The 6,798-nt window shown below is 36.1% G+C and overlaps 2 pseudogenes; both read right to left on the reverse strand.

The window, feature by feature from the left end:
* Positions 1 to 2,277: 2,277 nt before the first annotated feature.
* On the reverse strand, positions 2,278 to 2,933 carry LOC104733497 (uncharacterized; annotated as a pseudogene).
* Positions 2,934 to 3,902: 969 nt separating this feature from the next.
* LOC104733498 (uncharacterized) lies at positions 3,903 to 5,900 on the reverse strand (annotated as a pseudogene).
* Positions 5,901 to 6,798: the final 898 nt, after the last annotated feature.

Raw genomic sequence — 6,798 nt, forward strand, 5'->3', positions numbered from 1 at the left:
AAGCTAACTGATACTTCCAGTCACACCCTCTGAAGAAGATACTCAACAGTTGTACCCTTGAAAAACCATGGTGTGGACAGTCCCTCTGATAAGCTTTGAATCTCACCCAAGCTGCCTTGAAAGCTTCCTCTGGTCTTTGCTTGAAAGTGGATAGCTTGACTCTCAACTCATCTGACATTGCATCATCATAGAAATGGTTGAGGAAAGCCACTTTGACATCACGCCAGCTTGTCAATGATCCAGCAGGCAGCTGTTTCAACCACTGAGATGCCTCTCCCGCAAGTGAGTAAGGGAAGAGTTTGCAGAAGATGTAGTCCTCAGTCACCCCATTAGCCTTGATGCTAGTCACCAGATCCTCAAAATGCTCAATGTGATCCAAGGGCTTCTCATTGGGCAAAGCAGAGAAAGGTCTTTGCCCAACTAGTTGAAAGTATGCAGGTTTCAACTCAAAATCATTCCTCTGAAAAGGGGGAGGAACAATAGCAGACCGGTTCTCATACACCAGATCAGCCCGATTGTAGTCAGTAATGGTCCTGATCAGATCCCGGTTGTTCTCCTGTCGTCGAACTGGGTTATGTACGTGGTTGGCAGCTCCACACACGTCTGCAGCTGGGTGTCGATCGATGCCACCTGGTTGGTGTCGATCGACACCGTCGACACCATCAGCTGGTTCGTCGACAACAGCAATTTCAGCAATCACATTGCCCTCAGCATCAATCTTTTGGCCCTGCTCATTGCGCAAGTGGCCCTCTTGATCCCTCAAAGCACCATCCTCATCTCGCATCAGAATGATTGGGTTAACCATCTTCAGAGATTTGGCTGCTTTTCGGTTCTCACGCTCAAGTTTTCCCAACTCTTGGTTTGAAAGCTTCAGAATTGGACCAGTCTTGTTGCTCCTTGTGTTAGGCTTATTAGGCATACACCTGGAAACACACAAGAGAGAAGAAAACAAAAGCGTGTTAGTTTGAAAATAAAAAGAAAAAATCTAGACAAAATCAAAAACTCAAATCTAATGGTAGATCAAAGAGTCCCCGGCAACGGCGCCAAAATTTGATATGCTCAAATTAACCCTAGAGCTACTCTCTCAAATTAAGAGATCACTGCAGTACTTAGGGGTCGAATTCCACAAGGACTCAAGACTACACAATAAATTATAGAGTTTTATAATTATGCTAAACAGATTAAATTGAATTAAAAATAGCAATGCAAAATATTAAATAGAGCTTGTTGTAAATTCAGAAGATCAAAAAGCTAGGCCTAGGGAATTTCTCAGGAAATTATGAAATATTAAATCAGGAAATAAATAGGATTCAAGCAATTAAGAACAGATCTAGAACTCTAAACACTTTTGTAAATTAAATCAGTTCTCACTGCAAATAATATCTAAATTTAAAACCAGAAAATCCAAATCTCTTTGTAAAATTCTAGGTTAAAAATCAGCAATAAAATCAGGTTTAGATTGTTCACAAAATTATTAAATCAAATCTCTTTGCAAGAAATAATTTTGCTCATCAAAAGGTTTTATCAGGAAAATCAATTATATTCTCATATCAATTTATTTTCCTAGAGTATTAATTCTAGATGGCCAATCAAGGATTAATATGAAGAACAACCTAAGATGAAGATCTAGATAGATAATGAATCCTAAATAAACAGATCTAATAATTCATAAAATCCCTGTGAAAAACCCTAAACCTAACAAACAAATTACTCAGACATAATCAATGAAGAACAAGACATAATTCTGAATAATATGCAATTGAAATTAAAAGAGTAAGGAAGGAGTTTAAGAAATTCTTCTCTCAAAGCAGATCTCTCTCTCTCTCCAAAGCTCTCAAAATCTCACAGGGTTGCAGAAAAATAAAACTTGATAGAATGAAACTTAAGGGTTTGGAAAACCTAAAAACACTATTTATATGTCCTAAAACACGTCAGGGACTTATGTTGCAAATATGGAAAACTTTGGGGCAGATTTGTAAAACTTCCAAAACTTAGGTCTTGAATCGGCAGAGATGAGTGTCGATCGATGCCTCCTATCTTGGTGTCGGTCGATGCTCCTGCTTTCATCCGAGACCAAATTGATTCTTCAAGATTTATGCTCCAAAACATCCAAATTGCTCCATTTTGCTCCTTTCATGCTAAAATCCTGTAGAACCTGTAAAGACTCAAAAACATCCTAGAAAACAACTCAAAAGACTCTAAAAGACTCCTTATATCATGGTTAAAAACCACAAAAACCATGATATATCAAGTTCTTAAAAAAAGATATGAACTATCTTAGTTTCCTCTCCCAGCACATTGATTAGTCATCTCTCTAGCCATGGTTTCAAACCTTCTCCTATCAGATTTGTAGAGGTTGGCAAGATATTCAATGGTCTGTCCCTCATCATTGACCTCTGGTTCAATCAAGTTCTCCACTAATTCCTTGAAAAGCTTAACAATGGACATGGGACTCCAACAGTCGGTCCTCAAAACTTTTAGGTGAATGCCTCCCCTATCTGCTACATTTGGGTGGCAAATTCTTGTGATGAAAACAACCTACATTATCAAGAAATTTTATTTAAAAAACTATTGAGTTGCTGCAAAAAAGGAGTCCTAATAATCATGCTTGCTAAAATAAAAAGGAGTATAATCAAAAATAGATACCTTGGGGGGACTTCTTGGGTAATCAGGTGGAAAAGTAAGCCTAAGTTTAAACACTCCCCCTTCATAAAGAGTATTCACCGGTCCGATTAGAGTAGCCTCCCAACGGAAAATGTCGTCATCAACAGTTACTAAAAAAAAGGCAAACACTCAATCTCTTTTATCCTTAACAGTAAAACAAATCTACTCTGAAGATGTATGTGTTTACCTGCTGTGATGTTTGGCGAAAGATCCCTGTTCAGACATCTTAGATCAGTCCTTATAAGGCTTGAAGGAGAACGACGGGCCATTCCTGACGGATTGAAGGAAGAATGTAAATAGATTTTTCGAATCTGGGAGATGATTTAGGAGACAAAGGTTTGATTTTTCGAATCTGAGAGATGATTGAGGAGTTATCGTGAGACAAAAAGTATATATAATAGGCGAAGCGTCGCTTTGGTTTACAAAAAGTACCCCTTCAACGCTTAATTAAAACCGAACCAAAGCGACGCTTCGCGTAATACCCCTTCAATAAATTAACCCTTCGAAATCTTATCCATTAAAATCTTACCCCTTCAAACTTACCCCTTTGCTGTTTCCAAGTGACTCTTCGCATATTACCCCTTCAATCGTCTTCCACAAAAAAAACTTAAGCGATTCAAAATCAAAATTCGAAATCGTCTCTATCTCTTCAAATCATCTAAAATCGTTGGAGGGTTTTGCTTGGTGTTTGATTACGAAGCAGTGAAGGAGACTGAAGATGGTGAAATCAGAAGAAATTTAGGGTTTTTGCAGTGAGAGAGAAGAAAGAGAGAGATGAAGAAGAGTAAGAGGAAGGGGAAGGGGAAGGGGAAGGGGAAGAGAGAGAGAGTGTGGCGACTTGCTTTTTACAAGAGTTTATATATATGGTTTTTAATCGTTGTAGGGTTTTACAAGAGTATATATGGTTTTCAACATGTTTTAAAAGGTTTTTAACATGTTTTAAAAGGTTTTACAAGTTGTTTTAAAAGGTATATATATATATGGTTTTTAATCGGTGTAGGGTTTTACAAGAGTATATATGGTTTTTAACATGTTTTAAAAGATTTTACAAGTTTTTTGTAAATGATTTTAAAACAGTACGACTTGCTATTTTAAAAGGCATTACAAGTTGTTTATAATGATTTAAAACTATAAAATCTGAAAAAAAATTCTGAGAAAATAGAGTTTACAACACCGCAGACTGAAAATATTTTATTAAAAAGAACAAATTCAAGTTGAATTAAAAGAGAGAGAGAGAGTTAGATAGCTGCAACACAACTAGATTTGTTGTGTCCACACTGACCGCACCTACTGCATTTGTATTGTTTTGAATTTGTCTTAGCCTTTCCATACTCCCATGAACTAGCTATTCTCTTTTTCTTTCGCCTGCCACTAGGTATACGAGTAGAAGATGGCCGAATAGAAGTACTAACACTCTCTGGAATCTCCCAATACTCCATATCACCTATTGGTGAATGCTCTCTGAATATGCTAAACGCCATCTGTAAAATAAAAAAGAGGAAGATAAGACTAATATAACTTTGATAAACCTTTGTAAAACCTTGTAAAACCTTGTAAAACCTTGTAAAATCTTTTTTAAACTGTTTATAAACCTTATAAATAACTTATAAAACCTTTTAAAACCTTTTAAAACATTGTAAAAACCTGTCGGATCTGTTACTTTAGCAACCTTTTAAATACCTTATTAAAGAAGAGAGTTATAACCTTTCAGTGGAATGATAATCATCAACAAACATGTTTTCATTGAGATTGACATGTTTGGCAGCAGCAATTCCATGTGCACAAGGGAATTTGTCAATATCAAACATACAGCATGTGCATTTCCTTGTGTCCAAATTCACCACATATGTCTTTAAAGCTGCTTTAACCTCGAAGACATTTTCGTTTACTTGACTAACTTCAAGCCAGCGGGTAGTATTATTATAAGATTCATTCATCTTATTCCCAACTTTTGTAGTAACAGCATATGGATGTCGATAGCTCTCCTCACGTCGTTCATTAAACCACCTAGTCAAAATAGACCTGATTGTATCAAACAGGCAGACAATTGGATACTCACGAGTCTCTTTTAACCTGGAGTTAATGGACTCAGCACAATTAGATGTCATAATGTTGTACCGGTTAGAAGGAGAATATGCACGTGACCATTTCCTAATATCAGCTTGCCAAAGATATTCTCCAAGAACCGGATCACTATTGGAAATTTGACTGAACAAATAATCAAAATCATACCGAGTGTAAGCTCTTGAAGCATCATGAACAACTGGAAGAAGAGAAGCAGAAGCTCTAAATCGTGTTTCCAGGTTCTTTTGCAAGTGTAAAGTGCAGATCCCATGATGAGCATGTACATAATTTACTGATAGCGCAGTTGCAATTGAAGAAGCCCGATCAGACACAAAAACTAGATCCTCTTTATCAGGAATAATAGTCTTCAAACACCGCAAAAACCAATCCCATGATGCATCATTCTCATAATCAACAACAGCAAAAGCAATAGGATACAACTGAAAATTACCATCCTGAGCTGATGCAGCAAGCAAAGTCCCTTTATATTTTGATTTCAAATGGGCGCCATCAATAGAAATAACTTTTCTCATCAACTTAAAACCTCTAATTGATGCACCAAAAGCCAGAAAACCATATCTAAACTTATTATCAGAATCAGCTTTGATGTACGTGATAGTACCTGGATTCTTCTTTTCTATCATGTGAAACCAACTCGGTAAAACCTCATAACTATCAGCAGGTATACCCCTAGCAAGTTCTGATGCATGTTCTTGAGCTCTCCATGCTTTTGAGTATGAGACACAACCTCCATGGTCATTCCTAAAAATTTCCATGAGCTGTTTGGGTCTGAGAGGAAGCTTTCCTCCTGCAAAATGGTTACTAACCAAACCAGCCAAAGTCCTTGTAGTTGCTTTGCGATGATTAACATTCCTTAAAGCAGAGTCACAGCTGTGCTGACTAATATACTTTCGAACAACAAAGCTATCTAATGCTTTAGCCTTAGTTGCAAGTAGCCTCCAACTACATTTTTCATCAATACATTTAAGAACATACCTCTTGTTGTCTGACTTAAAAGTATGAAACTCAAAACTATGCTTGACTGCATACATCCGCATCTGACTTCTCATTTCTGTTTTGTCTTTGAATAACTTTCTACAAAACAGTGAATCAACATCGATTAGACCAGTTGAGTGTGAAGAACCAGATGGATACCCAACAGAGGTTGTCATGTTACGAGGAACACCCTCGACATATGGATTTGGTATTGGTTGATCCTGAAAGTACAAATCAATGGTTTTTTAAAAGGTTTTACAAGTTATTTAAAAGGTTTTACAAGTTATTTAAAAGGTTTTACAAGTTATTTCAAAGGATTTAATAAGGTTTACAACCGTTTTCAAAAGGTTTTTTAAAGTGTTTAAATGTAAGTTACCTGAGTATGAGTAGAAGTAAAATCATCAGAATTGCCAGTATATTGACTTGAAGAAGAAACAGGAGAACAATAAAAACGAGGAACACCCTCGACATATGGATTTGGTATTGGTTGACCCTGAAAGTACAAATCAATGGTTTTTTTAAAAGGTTTTAAAAGTTATTTAAAAGGTTTTACAAGTTATTTCAAAGGATTTAATAAGGTTTACAACCGTTTTCAAAAGGTTTTTTTAAAGTGTTTAAATGTAAGTTACCTGAGAATGAGTAGCAGTAAAATCATCAGAAGTGCCAGTATATTGACTTGAAGAAGCAGCAGGAGGATCACTCTCGACATATGGATTTGGTATTGGTTGACCCTGAAAGTACAAATCAATGGTTTTTTAAAAGATTTTACAAGTGATTTCAGAGGATTTAATAAGGTTTACAGTTTTTAATAAGGTTTACAACTGTTTTCAAAGGTTTTTAAAACGGGTTGAAAAGGCAGTAAATTACCTGAGTATGAGTATAAACATCAATAGCATTCCCAACTAACAGATTTGAGCTTGTTTGATCCTGAAAGGATTTGTAAAGTATTTAAAACGTTTTACAAGTGTTTTCAAAGAATTTTATAAGGTTTTGTAAGCAATAAATAATTTAAAATTCTAAAGTAGAAAGTTACCTGAGTAACAGCAGTAACACTCTCAATAAAAGGAGTAGAGC

The sequence above is a fragment of the Camelina sativa genome, chromosome 12 (genome assembly GCF_030686135.1).
Source record: "Camelina sativa cultivar CO46 ecotype springtype chromosome 12, ASM3068613v1".
In the NCBI taxonomy this organism is placed as follows: Eukaryota; Viridiplantae; Streptophyta; class Magnoliopsida; order Brassicales; family Brassicaceae; genus Camelina; species Camelina sativa.